The 25,471-nt window shown below is 37.2% G+C and overlaps 1 pseudogene; it reads left to right on the top strand.

Moving 5' to 3' along the window:
• LOC128050018 (60S ribosome subunit biogenesis protein NIP7 homolog) overlaps positions 1-24,771 on the top strand; it is a 41,077-nt pseudogene extending 16,306 nt beyond the window's left edge.
• The last annotated feature ends 700 nt before the right edge of the window (positions 24,772-25,471 follow it).

Here is a 25,471-nt window from a genome sequence, read left to right on the forward strand (position 1 = left end):
TTTTCTCCTTAATATTATTTAATACTGTCAATAATTTTATTTTCTATCCATCGAGATAGGCCACTGAGCTGTGATTTCAAATAGGTTTTTAGCATTAAATTTCTTCTTTTTCTTTTTGACTTTCTTCACCCAGTTCTCCTACCCCTCATTAATACTTTCTCAAAGAATATAAGTGGGTTAACCTCTCTGGTGCAAACAAGAAACACATGAAAATTTACAAGAAAATTTGATGAAACACACTCGTAAAGAAGAGGATGGTTAGATGGAAAAATTCACATTATTTAAAACTATTCAATCAAAAGTATATCTTCATAGATATTTTTTCTTTTTAACTATAACAGGGCTAAAATGATGATAAAGGGGACTTCCCTGTGGTCCAGTAGTTAAAACTCCATGCTCCAGGGAGCATGGGTTTGATCCTTAGTCAAAGAACTAACATCCTGCACAAAGCACAGTGAAAAAAAAAAAAAGAAAAAGCTTAATAAAAGTCTAGTTGTAATTGATTGATTTACTGAACAACACGCTGCTGACTAACCAACAAATCATAGAAGAAATCAAAAAAGAAATCAAAATATGCATAGAAACGAATGAAAATGAAAACACAACAACCCAAAACCTGTGGGACACTGTAACAGCAATGCTAAGGGGAAGATTCATAGCAATATAGGCATACCTCAAGAAACAAGAAAAATGTCAAATAAATAACCTAACTCTACACCTAAAGTAACTAGAAAAGGAAGAAATGAAGAACCACAGGGTTAGTAGAAGGAAAGAAATCTTAAAAACTAGGGCAGATATAAATGTAAAAGAAACAAAAGAGACCATAGCAAAATCAACAAAACCAAAAGCTGGTTCTTTGAGAAGCTGAATAAAATTGACAAGCCATTAGCCAGACTCATCAAGAAACAAACAGAGAAAAATCAAATCAATAAAATTAGAAATGAAAATGGAGAGATCACAACAGAAAACACAGAAATACAAAGGATCATAAGAGACTACTATCAGCAGTTATATGCCAATAAAATGGACAGCATGGAAGACATGGACAAATTCTTAGAAAAGTACAATTTTCCAAAACTGAACCAGGAAGAAATAGAAAATCTTAACAGACCCATCACAAGCACAGAAATTGAAACTGTAATCAGAAATCTTCCAGCAAACAAAAGCCCAGGTCCAGATGGCTTCACAGCTGAATTCCACCAAAAATTTAGAGACGAGCCAACACCTATCCTACTCAAACTCTTCCAGAAAATTGCAGAGGAAGGTAAACTTCCAAACTCATTCTATGAGGCCACCATCACCCTAATACCAAAACCTGACAAAGATGTCACAAAAAAAGAAAACTACAGGCCAATATCACTGATGAGCACAAATGCAAAAATCCTTAACAAAATCCTAGCAATCAGAATCCAACAACACATTAAAAAGATCATACACCATGACCAAGTGGGCTTTATCCCAGGGATGCAAGGATTCTTCAATATCTGCAAATCAATCAATGTAATACACCACATTAACACATTGAAAAGTAAAAGCCATGTGATCATCTCAATAGGTGCATAGGAAGCCTTTGACAAAATTCAACATCCATTTATGATAAAAACTCTCCAGAAAGCAGGAATAGAAGGAACATACTTCAACATAATAAAAGCTATATATGACAAACCCACAGCAAACATTATCCTCAATGGTGAAAAATTGAAAGCATTTCCCCTAAAGTCAGGAACAAGATAAGGGTGCCCACTCTCACCACTACTATTCCACATAGTTTTGGAAGTTTTGGCCACAGCCATCAGAGCAGAAAAAGAAATAAAAGGAATCCAGATTGGAAAAGAAGTAAAGCTCTCACTGTTTGCCGATGACATGATCCTCTACATAGAAAACCCTAAAGACTCCACCAGAAAATTACTACAGCTGATTCATAAATATAGTAAAGTTGCAGGATATAAAATCAACACACAGAAATCCCTTGCATTCCTATACACTAACAATGAGAAAATAGAAAGAGAAATTAAGGAAACAATTCCATTCACCATTGGAACGAAAAGAATAAAATGCTTAGGAATATATCTACCTAAAGAAACTAAAGACCCACATATAGAAAACTATAAAACGCTGGTGAAAGAAATCAAAGAGAACACTAATAGATGGAGAAATATACCACGTTCATGGATTGGAAGAATCAATATAGTGAAAATGAGGAACTACCCAAAGCAATCTATAGATTCAATGCAATCCTTATCAAGCTACCAACTGTATTTTTCACAGAGCTAGAACAAATAATTTCACAATAAGTATGGAAATACAAAAAAACCTCGAGTAGCCAAAGAAATCTTGAGAAAGAAGAATGGAACTGGAGGAATCAACCTGCCTGACTTCAGACTATACTACCAAGCTACAGTCATCAAGATAGTGTGGTACTGGCACAAAGACAGAAATATAGATCAATGGAACAAAAGGGAAAGCCCAGAGATAAATCCATGCACCTATGAACACCTTATCTTTGACAAAGGAGGCAAGAATATGCAATGGAGAAAAGACAATCTCTTTAACAAGTGGTGCTGGGAAAACTGGTCAACCACTTGTAACAGAATGAAACTTGAACACTTTCTAACACAAAAATAAACTCAAAATGGATTAAATATCTAAATGCAAGGCCAGAAACTATAAAACTCCCCGAGGAGAACGTAGGCAAAACACTCTCCGACATACATCACAGCAGGATCCTCTATGACCCACCTCCCAGAATATTGGAAATAAAAGCAAAAATAAACAAATGGCACCTAAATAAAATTAAAAGCTTTTGCACAACAAAGGAAAGTATAAGCAGGTGAAAAGACAGCCTTCTGGATGGGAGAAAAGACAGCCTTCGGGATGGGAGAAAATAATAGCAAATGAAGCAACTGACAAAAAACTAAACTCAAAAATATACAAGCAGCTCATGCAGCTCAATTCCAGAAAAATAAACGACCCAATCAAAAAATGGGCCAAAGAACTAAATAGACATTTCTCCAAGAAGACATAGAGATGGCTAACAAACACATGAAAAGATGCTCAACATCACTCAGTATCAGAGACATGCAAATCAAAACCACAATGAGGTACAGTTTTATGCCAGTCAGAATGGCTGCGATCCAAAAGTCTACAAGCAATAAACGCTGGAGAGGGTATGGAGAAAAGGGAATCCTCTTACACTGTTAATGGGAATGCAAACTAGTACAGCCACTATGGAGAACAGTGTGGAGATTCCTTAAAAAACTGGAAATAGAACTGCCTTATGACCCAGCAATCCCACTGCTGGGCATACACACAAAGGAAACCAGAATTGAAAGAGACATGTGTACCCCAATGTCCATTGCAGCACTGTTTATAATAGCCAGGACATGGAAGCAACCTAGATGTCCATCAGCAGATGAATGGATAAGAAATTGTGGTACATATACACAATGGAATATTACTCAGCAATTAAAAAGAATACATTTGAATCAGTTCTAATGAGGTGGATGAAACTGGAGCCTATTATACAGAGTGAAGTAAGCCAGAAAGAAAAACACCAATACAGTATACTAACACATACATATATATGGAATTTAGAAAGATGGTAACGATAACCCTGTATGCAAGATAGCAAAAGAGACACAGATGTATAGAACAGTCTTTTGGACTCTGGGAGAAGGAGAGGGTGGGATGATTTGGGAGAATGGCAATGAAACATGTATAATATATATGAAACGAATCGCAGGTCCAGGTTCAATACAGGATACAGGATGCTTGGGGCTGGTGCACTGGGATGACCCAGAGGGATGGTATAGGGAGGGAGGTGGGAGGGGGGTTCAGGATGAGGAACATGTGTACACCCGTGGCGGATTCATGTTGATGTATGGCAAAACCAATACAATATTGTAATGTAATTAGCCTCCAATTAAAATAAATAAATTTATATTAAAAATAAAAATAGTAATAAAATAAAGCTGATTTTCAAAAAAAATTATTTAAACTGCAGTTAATGTAATGGAAATAATTTTTTCTATGTAAAATGAAAATATCTTACATAGAAAAAAATGTAAAATATGGCTTCCCCAGTGGCACAGAGGTAAAGAATCCACTTGCCAATGCAGGGGATGCAAGAGACACAGGTTCCATCCCTGGGTCAGGAAGATTTCCTGAAGGAGGAAATGGCAACCCATTCCAGTATTCTTGCCTGGAAAATTCCACAGACAGAAGAGCCTGGTGGGCCACAGCCCAAGGGATTACAAAGAGTCAGACACAACTGAACACACACACAGACACAGACAATGAAAATACGGCAAAAAGAAAATGCCATGATGTCAATAATATTTTATTTTACTTAGTTCTAAAGGAGAGTTCCCATGAGCAATTATGGTCATATTGATTAGAAACTCACAAAAGAAAAGCTTATTTTATAACCTACTAAATACCTTTATATGGATAGTAATACCTCTTCCCTGTCCATTTAAAAGCTTTCTCAAAGAGAAACTATAAAGTGGGAAATTCAGGTAACCCACAATTTTGTCTAACTATTCAACATTGTCTCTGAATTTCTTGTACATGGTTTGTTGAATGAGAATTTAGAGCAATCTTTACATGAAATCTTAAAGTTCTACTCAAATACAAGTTCTACTCAAATACAGTTCTCTACAAGCCAACATCCAGAAAAACAATGCAGATAAACAAAAAGGAGGCTATGTTTTAATAATGATATTATGGGGACTACAATAAATTTTGAAAAAAGCTATAAATTCTTTCCCTTCAGAACCCCAAATCCCAATATTTTCATTAAACCAAATCATTACCAGCTAATACATTTTAATCTCAAAATAAACCTTCCTTCTTAGACGACTGGCAAGAATAAAACAAAAATTTCTTTTTCAGTAAAAGTTCCAGACTGAATCAAAAGTGCAGGAAAAACAATTTATCCTCCTTGCCTTTTAGTAAGACTCAGAAATCAGGAGCAAATTAAGTCTGAAAGAAAGAAAACTTTATAATTCCTTCTTCCCAGATAAGGGATCAACATGTCAGCACTGGCTTCCTCCAAACTTGATAATGCCCAGCATTTTCTGAGTGTGTGAATGATCATACAGTTTGAAGGCTAAGTGAATGATTCACAGATGTGTTCTACACATCTGCAAAACTGGAATGGAGTACATCATGACTCTTCATTTCCATAATGCTTGTCTTTATTTGCAAATGTTCACTCTGTATTTTCCCTTCCGTGAACCTTCTGAATATAGCTTGATTTTTGATTAATCTTCCTTAAAGTCACTTATGTTAACTGTAGAAATTATTAAAGTCTGAAAAAAATGCAATGCTCTGATTCTTCAATGTGAATTTGAGGTTAGAACATTTTAAATTAATGAATCTCTCTGGTAAAAATGAAATGTTTCACCTCTCAGACAATTTATTCTATATGTAATTATTTTCATGATTTCATGTTATGCTTCCTAAGGTTTTTAAGCTTTACACATTTTTGTTTAAATATAAATAGCAAAATGTTGTATTTTGAATTTAAAATAAATTACATAAAGCAAATGAACAAACAAACAGAAGCAAAATCACCAATATGAAGAACAAATGTGGTTAACAGCAGTGGGGGGAAGGATGGGGAGTGGCAAGTATGTGATTAAGAGTCAAAACTACTATGTATAAGATAAATAAGATACAAGGATATAATGCATAGCACAGAGAATATAGTCAATATTTTATAATACCTTTAAATGGAGTATAATCTGTAAAGATATTGAATCATTATATTGCACACCTGAAACTAATATAATATTGTAAATCAACGGCACATCAATAAAAAAGTAAAAAAAGTGATATATTGATAACTCTTTGAACTTCATAGATTTTCAAGCTATTAATAAAATTTATTTGTACTAAAATGTCCTTTCTGTAATTAACAAAGTTTTATTATAGAATTATGTAGGTATACAGTCAGAATGTGAAGGGCAACTTTAAATCTAAAATTCTCTCTTGATTATTAAGAAATCCTCCTTCCTTTCTTCCTTCTTTCCATCAATCTTTCATCCCTGTTTCCTCTGTCTGTCTGTCTCTCTCTTTTTTTAGAGATGATCTCAGTCTGGAATAAACATTCTTGCGAAACTGGCCAGGATTTTCGCCAAGCATAGTGTGTACACGTCAGCTGTTTTCTGGAAAATAATTGCACCGTGTGACAATGTCTATTATTTTAATTAGTACTGAGGAATGCCTCCAAGATGTTTCATCAGGTCAGTCTGACAAAGGCAATGGCTTTTGATTTCCTGAAATGCTGATTAAGCAGATAGATGACATTTGACATTTTGTATAGATGAACAAAATAATTGTTATAATTAAGCCAGAACTCACAGAAGTAATACAACCACTCCCCAAGTTCACAAAAGGCTTTAGTACCTGAATCCTGAGAACAGGGCATCTTTTAGAGTGCAGTGTTCAAATTACCCAAAGGAAATAGTAACCGACCTCTATTTGTGGGAAGGCCACTCTCTGGGAAGATCCTGGCATGCCTGGGGAGATCAAAGTCGTTTTGTCATAAGCTTCCAAGGCTTAGTCAGTCAATGGGAGCTGTTATATTTCCAGGATACTGGCCTGTATTTCTGTGTTAAATTCAAGAAGCATTGATTCCAAGATCTGAACACACCTCCAGAAACTGACAAACTTGAAAACACAGTTTTCAACAGTGCTGGAGAGGGGAACGGAAGCTTTATTTTCTCTTTCCACTGCTGTTCCCCAGAACCACCGTCAGATAAACTAAAGATCAGGACAAGAAGTGTTCATCTGAAAAGGAAGACATTTTGTAATCATCGTGCTGTGTCGCATAGTATCAACATGATTTTGTAATATAAAAAAGCACACATTTATATACTGGTTTTGTATGTCTTCTGTGTGAATAAAGGTGAACAAAGGTGGTTAGTCAGTTTTATTGTGAGGCTTTGTGGAGGCTGGCAGGCCACACCCTGTGGGTGGACTCCTCTCCTGTCAAAGAGGTGGTAAGATGACAGTCAGTCCTCCTGGGCAGAGGAGGTTTTCAGACTGGAAATGGACTGACACTGGTTGGAAGAAAGGATTCTCCTCCTCTGCTGGGTCTTCATCTCTTAGTCTGAATAAACTAGGAGACGCTGGCCTGTGCTTGTGGGTGGTGGGTTCTGAGACACTGCACAAGCACTTAGGCGCTGGCATGTAGGTCAAGCTGGGTTTCAGAAGTGGACGTCATAGTTTGCAAGCATTGTCATCTCTGTGAAGGACTGACTCTGCTCTGCCTCCACTTAGTATTTTAAAATGCTGTGTTTTCCCATTTTCTATCTGGTTCTTCTCTCCATTTCTGAGTGATGACAAGAAGTTCAACATTGATAAATTGTCATCTCTGCATCGCATAGGAACCCTGGGCCTTATTCAATCCAGGGGATTCAGGGAAAGCTATAATGTGGGTCTGTGTTTTTGCCACTATCCCTTTTCATTGCCTGCCCTTACAGTGTTGCCCAGTGGGGAGGATCTGCCTGGAATGTCCTCTCTTGTGCTAAACTTAGTGACAGGGAAGCCTGCTGAGGCCTCCAAGGCCCAGCAGCAGTGCCCAGACTCTCATAACGTGTGCTGTATTTGAGGCTCTGCCACATACAGGAGGCTGTGTCTGTGTTGGGGCCTGGTCCTCCCGCCTGCTGTTGGGGGAATCACCTACCAGGGCTGAGTTAGAATAAGGGTGGGGAAGGGATAATTTAGGTTTAATTAACTTCATTCAATAATTTAATTCTTTTTTCTACCCAAAATGGCAGCACAGATTTCTCATGTTTTTTCCTGCCTCTAAATCCTACTTAGTAACTATATATACAGTTTCTTGTGTTCTAAACATAAGAAGAAGCAAAGAGAAAATTGGTGAGATTCTGTTGACTAGGTTGGGCATATTAACATAGGAAACAAGCGGTTATTTCAATATTTTGCCTTTTTTTGAGAATGAAATGATGATTAAAAGTATAATAAAGTATATAGAAGTTAACTAAAGAGTTTAAAGCAGATATTATACATATGTCCAAAGAACCAAGAAAACTGCTTCTAAAGAATAAATGGAAATATGAGAACATCTCACAAATAAGAAATATCAGTAAAAAAGATAAACATTATTTTTAAAAATTCTGGAGCTGAAAACTACCATAAATGAAATTATTTGGGCTACCCAGGGGATAGGGCATTGTGATAGCCAGTCTGGGGAAAAGAAGGAAAAAAGCATAAGAAGCATTATGGAGGAAGGAGAGAAAGCAGAAACTTCAAAAAATTTAAATTAGATTGTAAAATGATGCAGCCACCATGGAAAAGTTTGGCAGTTCCTCAAAATGTTAAACACAGCTTTACTACATGACCCAGCATTTCTACTCCCAGGTATAAACCCAAGAGAAATTAGGCATGTGCTCACACAATTTTTACATGGATGTTCTTAGCATTATTCATAATGGCACAAAAGAAGTGAAGTGAAAGTCACATCTGACTCTTTGCGACCCCATGGACTATAGAGTCCATGGTATTCTCCAGGCCAGAATACTGGGGTGGGTAGCATTTCCCTTCTCCAGGGGTTCTTCCCAACCCAGGGATCAAACCCAGGTCTCCTGCATTGCAGGAAGATTCTTTACCGGCTGAACCACAAGGAAAGTCCAAGAACACTGGAGTGGGTAGCCTATTCCTTCTTCAGGGTATATTCCTTCTCCAGGGGATCTTCCCGACCCAGGAATCAAACCGGGATCTCCTGCATTGCAGCAGATTCATTACCAACTGGGCCAACAGGGAAGCCACTTAGTTCTCAAAGCCTCTTTAAAAGGAAATCCACTGCCACCTAGTGTCTAACTCTAAGAATAACTATGCTTAGAAATATATATTTTTAAACTGATAGAACCGCTTGGTGGCACTATGGACAAGTATATTAAAGCCACAAATTTCAATTTATGGATTAGTTCTATCTCTATGAATAAGCGTTTGTTAAATGTGACAAATACATTGCCTTTTCCAGATTATCAATGTTATATTTTCTAAGAAAATCTGGCATATTTTTGGAACTAAACTCTCATAAGTGATGAGAAACCTAAACTTCAGATTTAATTTCTGGTTTTCGAAGATTTAAAGCTTTAAATAGTTCACACTAGATTTCTTTTCCTCTCTATTCTCCCCTTTAGCCACATAAATGTAATCCAAACCAATTTCAACATAGGGAGAGAGGTTTAAAACATTAGTAAAAGACAATATGCAACACATTTTCCACATCATCCAAAAGAAGAAAGAAAAACAAGTCCAGTGAAACTATCTGATAACAAGGGCTCTTTGTATTTAGAAAGAATGGTGTTAGGCGTGAAGGTAACTTCTGCTTGAAGCATTAATCTAGTGGGAAAAGCCTACCTCCTAACAAAAACATCTGCCTGATATAATGGTTCATTATATAGTGACACACGGTTTGGGTCCAAAAAAAATCGAGAATGATACTATGAAAATTTTTGTAATTTATTATATGAACATACTTCTGGTCCTTTTTTTTTTTTTTTTTGATGCCATCAAATTTTGTAGTAGTAGCAATGGGAAATGAAATTCATTCTATTACCTATAAAAGGCAGATTCTTGAAGAAATTGGTCTAATAAGCTGACTTTCTTTATGGTTACACAAGGAAGAGAAGGATGAAACAAATCAAGGTTTAAAAACATAACCCCTGGCTATTGTACCCTAAGCACATGAAAACATCAGATAAAATTTTGGTACTTAGTATCATGTAATATCTATGTATTTACGTATCTAACCATCATATGCATATACACCCATGTCTACTATAGCTTTTGCAGTTTTATAAGCCTAATATATTACTGGGTAAAGAGATAATTATAATGATCCTATCAAAATACTATTGCTAGTGAAACAGGAAGACTAATCGCCAACATATTTTTTGCTATGTTCTGATAATAATGATTAAGATTTTAAAGGTTTACAAGAAATAAGTTCTTACAGTTTATCACGGAGCAAGAGTTTTTTACTTGTTTGATTAGATTTCTTCGCCATCCCTTTTGGTCTCTATTCCTAAGTACTATTCTACCGTCATTCTTCTCAACATTTGCCTCAGTGTTCTCCAAGCCTTACTTAGCTGAGAAAGCTGTGATCATCTGTAACTGTCAGAGATCATCTGTCAACTGATAGCTGTACTCATACTTGCTAATATATAAGCATTTCCCTCCTTCCTTTCCTCTTACTCCAAGAACAATGTACTCCTCTGTTAGGGAACATTTAACAGGAGGATTTCTGCGTGCTGTTTTCTATTTCTCAAGGATTCTCTGTTCCTTATCAGTTCCTATTCCGAGAACGAATGAATATGAATATGAATGATGAAATTTACAAAAGGCCCAATTAGAACAACATAAAATATTTCAGAACTTTCCTCTTAATCCTACCCCGGCTGTTCCAAGTGCTCCTCCTCTGCCAGTGGGCACAAATCCAAAAGTCTCTCCTTTGCTAGACTTGCTCGCTCTCCTTGGAATTCTATTTTGGTTATAAAAAAGAAATCTAACAAATGGCATCTCTTCAGTTCAGTTCAGTTCAGTCGCTCAGTCGTGTTCGACTCTTTGCAACCCCATGAATCGCAGCATGCCAGGCCTCTCTGTCCATCACCAACTCCCGGAGTTCACTCAGACTCACGTCCATCGAGTCAGTGATGCCATCCAGCCATCTCATCCTCTGTCGTCCCCTTCTCCTGCCCCCAATCCCTCCCACCATCAGGGTCTTTTCCAATGAGTCAACTCTTCACATGAGGTGGCCAAATTATTGGAGCATCATTCCCTCCAAAGAAATCCCAGGGCTGATCTCTTTCAGAATTGACTGGTTGGATCTCCTTGCAGTCCAAGGGACTCTCAAGAGTCTTCTCCAACACCACAGTTCCAAAGCATCAATTCTTCAGCACTCAGCTTTCTTCACAGTCCAACTCTCACATCCATACATGACCACTGGAAAAACCATAGCCTTGACTAGACGGACCTTTGTTGGCAAAGTAATGTCTCTGCTTTTGAATTTGCTGTCTAGGTTGGTCATAACTTTCCTTCCAAGGAGTAAGTGTCTTTTAATTTCATGGCTGCAGTCGCCATCTGAAGTGATTTTGGAGCCCCCTAAAATAAAGTCTGACATTGTTTCCCCATCTATTTCCCATGAAGTGATGGGACCAGATGCCATGGCATCTCTTAACAGACCTTAAAAAAGTTAATGAAAGGAGATCCTAATTTAAATAGCCCTCATTCACTTTCTCAAGAGGAACTCTATTTAGTGCAAAATAAATTACAAAAACAGTTTCTTACTCGCATCAGACTAGATTTACCTCTAAAATTATTTGTTACTCCCTTCTCTTCATTCTTCCACAGGACTTCCTGACCCAACAGCTCCAATCTTGATATAACAAAAACATGCCTAGGCAAAAGCCTGTAATTAACTCTTATCACGTTATTGAAATAGACAACCCACTTTGCCTGCAATGTCAGCCTTAGACAGATTAGTATAACTTCAATCCAAAAAAAAAAAAGGGGGGGGGTGACAAACAGACCTTTTAAATCTTAAAGCAGAAAGCTATGAGATCTCTGTCTGTCTGGATATATATGTATGTCTTTGTCTCTGGATAATATTGCTGAGGTTTTTCATAAATGAACTAAACAACAGTTCATGGTTTCTGAAAGAAAGTAAGATGCATATTTTCAGTAAAAAAGGTATAATATATGGAATTACGTTTTATTAACAGAAAAAGGAATTATGGCTTATAAATGGCTATTCTATGAATGGACAAATAAAATGATGAATACAGAAAGTGTAAAAAAGGTTTGTGGAAAGTGAAACCCAAGAAAAAAGTTCTATATGTGGTACATTTTATTAAGAGAAAAATAAGTATGGCTTATAGATGGCTGTTCTATGAATGGACAAATTAAGTGATGAATACAGAAATTGTAAAAATGGTTTGTGGCAAGTAGAAAAGAGTTTTAGGCATGATACAAGTTTCTTAAGACTTATGACTTTACTAATAACTGCTAGCGATAGCTATATTGTTTTCTATGTCACTTGTTTTGGAAGAATTTCTTACATTAACAAATATGTGACTGAACCTGTGACATAATGCTGATATGCAGTTCCATATGAGATCAATGATTGTAATAATGTAACTGTAGATATGCGAAGAAGCAACAAGAGTGAATATTTTCCTGGACCAAGAGGCTAGTAAGACAGTGGTCCAGAGACTTTTGCTACTTGCAAGTCCTGGTCCAATAACAGCCCACGGAGTGGCCTATCAGTGGAATCTTCCCTAGACTTGGGAATGAGCCTTCCCAGCACCGTGGGACACAATGGCCATGAAATGCCCCCCAAATGTGGTCAAATATGTGGCTATAAAGGGATCTTGCTGACTGGAAGTTGGTACTTGCTAGCTGCCTCTACAAAGATTACATCATGACCACTGCAAGCTGCTGACCTTCAATACCCCCTGAAAGGAGTTCAGGGTGGAGATCAGAAATAAGGCACTCTGTGCTCTGGGAAAAGCCCAGAAGAACCAGCCTTCAGATAGTCAGATGTTTTCAGGTAAAGATTTTATGAGTCCAAATTCTTGCATCTTCTCACACCTAGAGAAACACTAACGTCATGAACCAATGTCTGGTCCTGGCTCTTCTGGTAGCCCCTGAGCAGCTTTTCTACTTCTATTAATCTTTGGGCCATGTACCTTTAACTTTCTTATTAAGTTTGTTTCTTCCAGAATACAACAAATCTCCAAATGGTAGTATGACAAGAATATTCCCTGACCAACACCTAGACAATGATGAAATGAGTCACCTTATCATTCCATAGACTCTTATCTCCCTCTGTTAATGCACCCTGACAGAGAGCAGGCAAAGGAAACCCAAAACCCCACAACACCCCTGTACAACCTGAAGAAGCCAGAGCAGTCATTGCCCCTTTTCCCCTGAGACTGGGTTCCCAAATGCCTGAGAAGGGAAATAGGTAGACAGTTAGACATGAACAGGGTATCAAAAGGGACCAAAATCCAAAATCAGGATTTCCAAAACCAGGAAAATTAATGTTTATGGCTAATCATACAGTTGTCAATTGGGGACCCCATGGTATGTGGTTATCTAACTTCTCAGATGATATTAACAGTACTATGTATGACTATGCTACTCTAGTGTGAAAAGTTACTAATACTATGATGGAATATTACCAAGACAAAAGACTTCTTGGCTGGCTTGATGGTGGAATGACACCCCGTTGTCCTTGAATCGTCCTCGATAAACAGATTGGGCCTAAACAATGAGACATCTAGAAACTTGCTGTGAACACCAAAGAAGCTAGAGCTTGGACTGGACATTTCATAGAGACCAATTGTAGTCATAGTAACTATTTCTTTCATTACAGTCAATCATATTTCATACAAGCTGTGTTCCCCTTCCTTTTGTTACAATTATATTTGCTGTTTACCATTGCCTTTATGCAAAAATTGTTAAAACTAAACAAACTCAATTAGTCAAGACCCTTTTTACAAATATAATAAATAAGGGGGAATTGTCAGGGAACATTTAATAGGAGGATTCCTGCATGCTGTTTCCTGTTTCTCATGGATTCTCTGTTCCTTATCAGTTACTGTTCTGAGAACGAGTAGAGCTGCACGCAGTTCTCAGGACTGAGGTCATAGGATGAGATATGCAGTGACTCTTTTCAGCATCAGTGACCTTCTATGTATTAGTCTATCCATATTGTGGCTGTTGATAAAATTTCATCCTGTGTAATAGCTGAGTAATCATCTTAAGATATATAAGCCTGCATTTCTGCTAATAAAATACCCTTGCTCCATCAGAGCTTGGGTCCCCATGTCTTTCTTTCTTGCTTGCTTTCTCTCTCTCTCTTTCTCTCTTTCACTTTCTTATCACCAACTCTGGACCATCAGGTTCCAGTCCATTAAAGGACCTCAACACTCCTCTTCTTGCTCAAAGCCAAACCCTCTCCTGGAGTCCTTGGACTCTTCTTCCTTCCCAGTCTCCACTGAATGAACATCACTTCTTCAATCATTCCCACACACATCCCATCTTCCACCTTAATCTTTCTATTGGCTCTCATCCTGGGCCCATAAACCTAAAGTCCTTCCGATCCTTCAAAAACAAAGAGACAAAATACCCCAATGATCATTTTAACTCTTATTGGACCTATTTGACAAATTTGAGGGAATTTATTGCTGCCTCCTTCTTGAAACCATCCCATGTTTTCTTTGCAGCTTTCTTGTAATCCCTTCTGTTCTTCTCTTAATCTGCTCATTTCTTAAATGTTGATTTTTCCTTTGTTTGATTCTCAATTTTTTTCTCTTCTAACTCTGCATCAAGAACTTTTAAGCCTTGGGTTCTTCAGGGGTCCACAAACCTTCTGAAATGGTGTGTAGAATTTTGGGTATTTGGTTATGTGTAACTGTTTAGTGAGGAAGCCTTCTTAAAGGTATTCATGTCTTTCCATAAGGTTAATAACCAGCATTCTACATGGTCTTCCAGGGTAATCTTAGTAATTGATTTAGTTTAAGCTAGTAACATACATCAAGTCCTAATTAAATGCAAGTATAATAATTTTCTTAAGTAACTTTCAAAACGACTGTATAAAGTAAGTGTGATAACCACTTTACAGACTAGAAAACTGAGGCACTGAGAGATTAAGGCACTTGGCTAAGGAGACATAGTTACCGAAGTTGGCATAGTTTTAACTACCATTTATTCACCGATGATTTTCAAACTCACATCTCCAGCCTATATCTCCTAAGCTTCGAATGCGGCTCCTTAAGTCATTTCCATGGATGCTCCATGGGCTGTCAAATTCAACATTTCTGCATGCTGACTTATTATCTTCTTTCCCTAATCCACTTCTCCAGTATTCTCCATTCATGGGCCATATTATGAGAGTCATCTTCACTGTTTTATTTGCTCTCCTAAATTGGACCAATCTCCCACCCTACCAAATTTGAATGCATATTATTGCTGCTTCAGTTCAGGTCCTGATCCTCTGGCTTTATGTATCAGTGTCCTACCTGCCTAAAATGCTTTGATGACATAGCATTGTGTGGTGATAGGATAAATGGGAAACAAGGCCTTCCATGTCCAAAACCTACCTATCTCTCTACAACCATCTCCAGCCTCTCTCTTCCCATTACCCTTCGGTTTCACCTAATTACTTGGTGTTCCTACTAGATGTCCTGTTATCTCTCTCTTCTATGCCTGTGCTCATGTGGTCCCCTATGTCTGGAAGGCACTTCACTTCCTCTTTCATCCAGCTAAGTCCTATTCATCCTCAGGTGTTGCTTCATGAAGACTTGAAGTCTTCATTCTCTGGGCTAACACGATTTGCTGATGGAATGGATGAGAAGGGGAAGAAATGAAATGAATTCAAGGTTTTGGCCTCAGGAACTAGAATAATGGGATTTTTATTCTTTGAGACAGGAACGACAGAGGCTTTATAGGCTAAAATTATGATTCAGTTTTGGACATATGGAGTTTGAATGACTATTAGATTTCTGAGTGAAGTTATTGATTAGACATTCAGCTAGATGAGACTGGAATTCAGGGCCAGACTGAGATGCACATCAGCATCGAGATGGTTTTTAAAGCTGTGAGACTGAGTGAGAATACTAAGTGAATGAACAAAGATAGAGGAGAATAGGTCCAAAGACTGAGTCCCATGGCATGTGTAGTAATAATGTGTTTATGTATATGCATCCTCACCAGGTGGCTCAGTGGTAAAGAACCCACCTGCCAAGCAGGAGATGCAGGTTTGATCTCTGAGTTGGGAAGATCCCCTGGAGAAGGAAATGGCAGTCCACTCCAGTATTCTTGCCTGGGAAATCCCATGGACAGAGGAGTCTGGTCAGCTACAGTCCATGGGGTTGCAAAGAGACGGACACAGCTTAGTGACTAGATAGCAAACAGTGCTCATCAAATGATGAGATCATGGTGCTCCTGGGCTTTGTTTTAGTCATCTTTTCCTTTTAAGCTATGTTTAGTAAATGCTTGTTGAATAAAATGAATGAGTGACTGGATGGATGAGCTAAAATGGGTGATATTAAATAGGGGTCATCAAGTAAAACACGTACAGGATTCATGCAATAAATAATGCAGATTAGTGAAACATCTTCGGTAAGTAATATGGAGTGGTGTGGTTATGGAAAATTGAGAAGTACATGCTTTCGCAAAAGGGGAAACCTGGGCTTAACTCCATTTAGTTGTCGTAGTTGTGCTTTATTATTAAGTCGTGCTCAACTCTTGTGACCCCTATGGACTACATGTTGCCCACCAGGCTCCTCTGTCCATGGGCTTTCCCAGGCAAGAATATTGAAGTGGGTTCTATTTCCTTCTCCAGAGGATCTTTCCAACCCAAGGATTGAACCTGTATCTCCTGTGTCTCCTGCATTGGCAGGCAGGAGAGCCACCCCTGAGCCACTAGAGAAGCCACATTTGATAGTTACCACGTACAATCAAGTGTGGCCAATTTTTCTGATTTCAAGAGGTGGTGGAAATATCTGGCTTTTTTAAGGTAAAACTTCTGTGAGCCAAGACTCTGCAGCTCAGATGAAATTTGTCCTGAATCTATTCATTATCCTGCATGGTCATGATCTCCGATCAAGTAGTTCAATATTATTTCATAGAAGAAGAAAAGGTTTTTCTATTATCTATTATTAGATATAGAGATACATTTTTCAGGCAGCAAATTACTTTCACCTTTTGGTTAAGATTTTAGACTGCCTTTTAGCACCAACAGAAAAGTAGAAAAACTGTAGCTACGAAAGCTGCTCAATAAATACTGTTATATGTATTCTGCTTTAAAAGCTATGGTTCTTCCAGTAGTCATGTATGCATGTGAGAGTTGAAGAAGCCAGAAGTGCCAAAGCTGAGTGCCAAAGAATTGATGCTTTTGAACTGTGGTATTGGAGAAGACTCCTGAGAGTCCGTTGGACTGCAAGGAGGGCCAACAAGTCCATCGTAAAGGAAATCAACCCTGAATATTCATTGGAAGTACTGATGTTGAAGCTGAAACTGCAATACTTTGGCCACCTGATGTGAAGAACAGACTCATTGGAAAAGACCCTGATGCTGGGAAACATTGAAGGCAGGAGGAGAAGGGGATGACAGAGAATGAGATTGTTGGATGGCATCACCAATGCGATGGACATGAGTTTGAGCAAGCTCCAGGAGTTGGTGATGGACAGGGAAGCCTGGCGTGCTGCAGTCCACAGGGTCGCAAAGAGTCTGACACAACTGAGTGACTGAACTGAACTGATACATAACACTGGAGAAGGAAATGGCAACTCACTCCAATATTCTTGCCTGGAGAATTCCATGGACAGAGGAGCCTGGTGGGCTGCAGTCCATGAGGTCACAGAGAGTCAGACTTGACTGAGTGACTAACACACTTGACTGCTTAAATCATTCCTTTAATTTTGGACCCCAGAGATTTAATTACCACATATATCAGTTTTCCCCATCTTAAAAATGAGAATAATAATCTTTACCTTAATTATCTAACAGGGCTATTATAAGAATCAAATAAAATAATCTGTTTAAGTGATATGAAAGGCTTCAATAGAATGTAGCTGGGATGTGCTATTGTCTCACCACTTCAAAGGTTAATCCAGTGTAAATATCTGCCTAAGCTCAATGATCTTGGACAGTTTGATATCTTTCTTCAGGCATGTAATGGTTTTTCCCTCTAAGTTTAAATTCTTACTAAACTCTAGAAGTGAAAAATTATCGAATACTATAATATGGGCTTCTCAGGTGGCGCTAGTGGTAAAGAATCCACCTGCCAATGCAGGAGATGCCAGAGACGTGGGTTTGATCCCTGGGTCAGGAAGATCCCCTGGAGTAGGAAATGGCATCCCACTCTAGTATTCTTGCCTGGAAAATTCCATGGATGGAGGAGCCTGGCGTGCTTTTAGTCCATGGGGTCACCAAGAATTGGACACGACTGAGCACGCATGTGAAATATGGAGTATCTTGTTAATGGAAAATTTAAAATATTTCTTTCACTGAGTATTAGCACAAACTGATACTCAAAGCATTGAAATTTCATTATATCTAGTTTAAGGAGATGTGACACAAGATAAATTTCTTAGAGCTTTATTAGTTATTTTAAGTGTTATTTATTTTCTGAGGCTGATTTCATCCTTAAAATTTTCAGCAAACTAGTCATAAGTACTTTCAATTCTACATGATTGTGTTTTTCTGAAGTTCCAGTTCATACATTGTTTCCTTCTGTGGCATTTTTTTTATTAACAAAAAGCTAAATGGTTTTTAAAAATCAACATAGTTCAAAAAACCATATGATAATGTTTGCCATCTCAGTATTAATTTAGTATTGTTAAAAGTTGGTGGTGTATTTTTCTTATTATATCACAAGAAGTATATGTTGTCTTTTATTTTCCTTTCCTTTGTTTTCTTCTAAAATTTCAGTAAAGATTGCTTGAACATCACTTTTACATAATTCAAATCAGGTGCAGATATGACAAGTTTGGTGGATTTTGGTGCAGGTTTTATTTTTATGATAGGGTCTCCAAGGCAGAAAAAACAGTTTTTCCTCCTAGTTTCTGGATTTATTAGTATAATTGACTTACACTATTATATTAGTTTCATTTATATTAGTTTCACTAGAATGTAGTGATTCAATATTTTTATACACTACAAATAATCACCATAAGTCTAGTTACCTTCCAGCACCATACACAATATACAATATTACAGTATAATACAATATTACAGTATATTACAATATTACACCATACACAATTATTACAGTATTATTGACTATATTCCCCTTGTTATACATTTCACCCTTGTGATTCATTTATTTTGTAACTGGTAGTTTGTATCTCATAAACCCCTCATCTATTTTACTCATTCCCTTCCCTCCCCAACAACACCTATTTGTTCTCTGTACTATGAGTCTGTTTTATTTACTATGTTTGTTCATGTTTTATTTTTTAGACTCCACATATAAGTGAAATCATATAGTATTTACCTTCCTTTGTCTGACAGTTCTCTAAGCATAATACCCTCTTTGTCCATCCATGTAGCTGCAAATGCTTTTGTCCTTATCACATATATATCTCACATCTGCTTTATCCATTCATCTATAGAGAGATACTGTAGTTGCTTCCATAACCTTGGTTATTGTAAATAATGCTGCAATGAACATAGGGCTGCATTTATCTTTCCGAGCTACTGTTTTTGTTTTCTTTGGAAAAATACCCAGGGATGGTATTTTGGATAACATGCTAATTCTATTTTTAATTTTTTGAGGAACCCCCATAATGTTTTCCATAGCGACTGAACCAATTTACATTCCCACCAACAATGCATAAGGAATTTTTTTTCTCCACATCCTCACCAACACTCATTATTTCTTGTCTCTTTCGATAAGAGCCATTCTGACAGGTGTGAGGTGACATTTCACTGTAGTTCTAATTTGCATTTCTCTGATGATTAGTGATAAGCATCTTTTCACATGTCAGTTGGTCACCTGCATGTCTTCTTTGGAAAAATGCCTGTTTAGGCTCTCTGCCCATTTAAAAAATCTCGTTGTTTATTTTTTGTTGTTATTGTATGAGTTCTTTGTAATTTTGGATATTGGCCCCTTATCAAAAATAAGATTTGCAAATATCTTCTTTCATTCAGTTGGTTGCCCTTTCATTTCGTTGATTGTCTCCTCTGTCTGTGCAAATGTTTTCAAGTTTGATGACGTAACATTCGATTATTTTTGCTTTTGTTCCTCTTATCTGAGGAGACAGATTGAAAAAAATATATTGGTACAATTTATGTCAAAGAGTATTTTGCTTATGTTTTCTTCTAGAAGTTTTATGACTCCAGCTCTTACCTTTAGGTCTTTAAAACATTTTGAATTAATTTTTATATATGGTTAGAGAAAGTAATCCAGTTTTGTTCTTTTGCATGTAGCTGTCCAGTTTTCCCAACTGGATTTACTGAAGAGGCTGTCTTTTCCCCATTGTATATCCTTACTTCTTTTGTTGTAGACTAATTGTCAGAGAAGATGATGGCACCCCATTCCAGTACTCTTGCCTGGCAAATCCCATGGACTGAGGAGCCTGGTAGGCTGCAGTCCATGGGGTTGCTAAGAGTTGGACACGACTGAGCGACTTCCCTTTCACTTTTCACTTTCATGTATTGGAGAAGGAAATGGCAACCCACTCCAGTGTTCTTGCCTGGAGAATCCCAGGGACGGGGGAGCCTGGTGGGCTGCCGTCTATGGGGTCGCACAGAGTCAGACACGACTGAAGCGACTTAGCAGCAGCAGCAGCAGCAGCAGCAGCAATTGACCATGTAAATGTGGATTCGTTTCTGGACTCTCTATTCCATTCCATTGATTTATGTGTCTGTTTTTATGGCAGTACCATATTGTTTTGGTAACTGCAATTTTGCAGTATAGTTTAGAATTAGGGAGTGTGATACCTTCAGCTTTGTTCTTCTTTCTTAAGATCCTTTTCACTATTTGAGACCTTCTGTGTTATAATACAATTTTTAGGTCTGCAGGTCCTAGTTCTATAAAAAATGCCCCTGGTGTTTTGATAGGAATTGGACCGAATCTGTAGATTGCCTTGGGTAGTATGGTCATTTTTAACAATATTCATATTTCCAGTCTATGAGCACAGAATACCTTTCCATTTGTTCGTATCATATTCAGTGGCCCTGGGCAACAAAACCATTTTAAACTGAGGCAAAATAACAGATACATACAGTGTGAATGAAATTTGCAACTCGACTATACATCTCCGCTTCTCCTTTCTATAGTTTAGAAACACATTTAGGATTAATGTTTCTTTGTCACATTTCTGGTAATGAAACTTAACAATTCTGAGCAAGCCAATACTAGGGTTTTCAGAATATTTTGTAACTATTATTCAAAATAAATGTTTCAACAGAAACATTTTTCTAAAACTGTAAATTGGTTTCTTTTTAAGATTAAGATCCTACATTATAATTTTTATATAAACCAGATCATGGATGTCAGCAATTTTTCATTTATTTAAAAACATGTGATACCTTCAGGAATTTCTGTTATAAACAACCCAGCAGTGTCTTTACCAGCATTCTCTATTCTGCCTCTTACCAAATCCTACCACCCATAGACTCTTTAGAAAGTTTTCGAGTCACAGGATTATGGTTACTTATTAAATTATAATCTGTGCTGAGCTTAGTCGCTCAGTCATGTCCAACTGTTTGTGACCTCATGGACTGTAGCCTACTGGGCTCCTCTGTCCATGGGGATTCTCCAGGCAAGAACACTGGAGTGGGTTGCCATGCTCTCCTCCACGGGATCTTCCCAACTCAGGGATTGAACCCAGGTTTCCCACATTGCAGGCCTATTCTTTATCACCAGGGAAGCCCAAGAATACTGGAGTGAGTAGCCTATCCCTTCTCCAGGGGAATGTCCCAACCCAGGAATCAGACTAGGGTTCCCTGCATTGCAGGTGGATTCTTTACCAGATAAGCTACAAGGAAAGAATTATAACCTACTTTCTTTCAAAAATATTTGAGATAGCTTACTGGATTGCACAAGTATAATAACATGAAGATTAAAGATGTATTTACAAACAAAATGATGAGATATAACTAAAGAAAAAAGTTAATAATACACAGAAATATATGCCACAAGTTCCCACAAAACTCTTAAAAAAGATGACTACATATTTATACTTAGTTCTGAACTTCTGATTAGCCAAAACTAAAAGGATGATATTATCACATAGAGAAATACTGTCCTAATGATAATAGTAATAAAAATAATAAATGTGGATAAAACTTAATAAACTAATGTTTTTATGGCTATGAAATTTGAGAAAATTTTCTCCTCCAATTTAATATTTTGAATGCTTAAGAATAGAACATGGAATTCTTAGGAATGTGACAAGGAATGATGGAAAGGAAAATATTATCAACAATAGTCTTAAAATAAAAATAACTAGTTTTGTTTCTATAGTGCCCTTCAATGTAAATTGAGAGCATAAAGCCAAAGTACAATGTAGCAAACGCAATTCTCTGTAAGTGGGCAGTACAAAAAAATCAAAACAATGAAATAAGCTCTCTTAATGTCTAGATTGGTCTGGGGATTAATATTGTAATTATTTATTGGGCTGGGTGAACTTCATGTCCTTTAATTTGTCCTTCATGGATATTATTTCTTGTACTTTGACTTTTTTTTAAATCAAAGCATAGTTGATCTAAAATATTGTGTTAATTTCTGCTATACAGCAAAGTGACATATGTATACACACACACACACATTATTTTTAATATTCTTTTCCATTATGGTTTATCCCAGGACACTGAATATAGTTCTCTGTGCTGTAAAGTAGGACCCTGCTGACCATCCATTCTACATGTAATAGTTTGCAACTACTAACTCCAAACTCCCAGCCCCTGTCCCCACTCCTTCCTTGCTCCCTTGGATGCCACAAGTCTATTCTCTACATCTGTGAGTCTATTTCTGCTTCATAGATCAGTTCATTGGTGTCATATTTTAGATTTCACAAATAAGTGATATCATGTATTTGTCTTTCTCTTTTTGATTTACTTCACTTATCGTGCACTTTGATTTTTGACAAAAGTTGGCCAGTGGTGGTTATCTGATTATTTGACAAATGTTTTGGAGTAATTATTTAGTGTTACTAGTTGAAATACATATATTTTAAAAACTCATATACTTCAAAATATATATATTTTAAAAATCATCTGAGTAAAGAGACATAAGAGAATGTCCTCTTACGAAAATTCAGGTGCCTAACTTAGACTTTGTATTGAGTTGGCATTGGCCTACCTCTGCAGAGAGGAGGTCTGAGAGCACTGTGGAAAGTATAAAGATTTTTCTCAGAAAACAATTCTGAGTCTGCTCCAGGATAAGGGCAAATCAATAAGCAAAGTTCCAAAGTTCTACACTTTAGACCATGACTTTGACAATTTTAACCTGGAAAATTTTCAAAGTAGAAATACCCATAGGAAAATTTCATAAATCCATTTGTGAAATGTCTGAATTTAACAGCTTTCTAGTGACCCTTTTGGGGAAAATGACTTGTGAAATGCACTGCATACTAATAAAAATGACTGACATGCTGTTTAGAGTTGTTGGATATAAACCAATTAAACCTTTGGAGGACATCTGCCAGAAATACAAATTTGTGTTTAGAGACAACTGACCTTAAATGAACTCTTTCTGATTATTACATGGAAGGAATATTGTGTATTGAGGCCAGAACTATCACAGAATATTTCTTTTTTCAGGTTTGTCTTTTTTTTTCCAGCAAGGGGAATTATACTTTGGTTATATTGTTGAGCTTAGTCTCTTTCAACTAACAGTCTTAATGAGACTGCTGTTAACTAGGTGTTTGTCTAACACTTAACAAACTGTAAATATCAGATTTTTCCACATAACCTCCAAGAAAGGTGGATAATTAAAATAAATACCCAGAAGCCTTCTAAATTTCCACTTACTAGCTATGCACAAAAACTTTGCTTTCTAGAGGTTCTCTGTGACTGAACCTGTGTATAATGAATCATACTTAGTCACTTAAAATGGCTCCTTTCCTCTGCCAATGACCTCACACTTTCCTTATTAGCACTTCTAATTTAACTCATGTGCTGCAGCGTATAGAATTCTAGAAGTAGATCAACAGACATCACTGTGGGAGGCTGTGGGGATAAAGGAAAAAGAAAGTTGGCATGTTCTAAGGCTTGAAAAAAAAACCCCCAACATTTCCCCTTTAATTTCTCTTCAAAAATTGCAAAAGCAATATGTGTTTAGTGAAAGTGAAACAGCATAAAGAGAAAAAAAGAACATTGAATATTTTTTGTCACCTCCTCTCCCTGCCACCTAGGTCCTCCTCATCTCCTGGATCCTCACAAGCAACAAATATTAACAACCTGGTGCATATCCTTTTACACATTTCTACATGCTCATTCATTCACAAACCAACTAGCACATATGAAACTCCATGGGTCTTGAATTCAGGTGCTCTATTCTATCTACAGACCTAGACTTGGACTCTCTTTTCCTTCTGGACACTAAGGAGAGTACTGATTGACGAGTAGACCCATGTAGTATTTGAGAAGATAGTAGAATACATCGGGGAGACTTCAGCTATGGTCGACAGGCTTTATGGCACTTCATTTCAGGCTACACAAGGACCAAGTGTAGTACGTGAATGAGATAATCTTGAAGTTGGCTGCCAGTATCTCCAATGGCACAGCTGGTGTCTTTGAGGACATGCAAGACCTACAAGTTTTAACAGAATAATTCTGGATTCCCTAGCACCCTATGCCAAATATAAAGTGTGGATAAGGCCTGGAGCAGAACATTCCTTATTGTATGGGAACCTTGTGAAATCTGGACTTGGAGGAATCACTGAAAATATTTCTCAGTACCAGGAAGTCTTGGTTTACTCCATGGCAGACATCCCTTTGGGTTTTGAGGTGGCAGTGAAGTCTACACAAGACTGCAGGAAAGTAGACCCCATGGCAATTGTGGTATTTCATCTAGTAGACATTGGGGAATATGTGTGGCATGAAGAGACACTGAGTTTAAATGAAATCATCCTGAGGATGTATGGCTGTGTGGAAGGGCCTGGCTTTGTTTCCTTTGTCTGTGTGGGCTCCACCATCATGTTGAATTTTGTCGAAACTCTGACGTCTTCGGGGCTTCTTAGTTTAATATTCTCTCTGTTAAGGACAAATGCAGACTAGATTTTTATTATGCAGAAATGGCTCAGAAATGGAGTTTTGGATCTTTGTAATTGTGGCAAAATTGAATTTGTTGTTGTTCAGTCGCTCAGTTGTGCCCGACTCTTTGCGACCCAATGGACTGCAGAACACCAGGCTTCCCTGTCCTTCACCGTCTCCTGGAGCTTGCTCAAACTCATATCCACTGAATTAGTGATGCCGTCCAACCATCTTGAAGAATGTCTAAATAGAATACTGTGGGGTTTTTTTTTCCTTTTTTTAAAAAAAATTTTTATTTTTACTTTATTTTACTTTACAATACTGTATGTGTTTTATATTTGAATCCAAGGGCTTCTTGTTTTGAGTAACAGGTTCTAAATTGTTGGAACTGAGGACAAGAATAGCTTATTATTTGTGATAACACTGTTTTCCAAACACAGGGTAAGAACATGATGGATTTTCTTAATTAATTATTAATACTATGAAAGATAGATATTGCCATATCAGAATAATAGACTGTATCAGGGACTTTACAAATGAAATTTGGATAAAATAATAAGAGAAGTTTATTCAGCTGATTTTCTTTATGGTAGGTGCTGTGTGGTATGGAAGAAAAACTTGCATTCAAACACCAGTTCTAACATCTATTAGCTGTTTGGCCTTAGATGAATCATTAAACTTTAATGAGCTTTATTTTCTTTTTCTGTTTCAAAAAAACAACTTA

This window comes from Budorcas taxicolor, chromosome 6 (assembly GCF_023091745.1).
Source record: "Budorcas taxicolor isolate Tak-1 chromosome 6, Takin1.1, whole genome shotgun sequence".
Lineage (NCBI taxonomy): Eukaryota > Metazoa > Chordata > Mammalia > Artiodactyla > Bovidae > Budorcas > Budorcas taxicolor.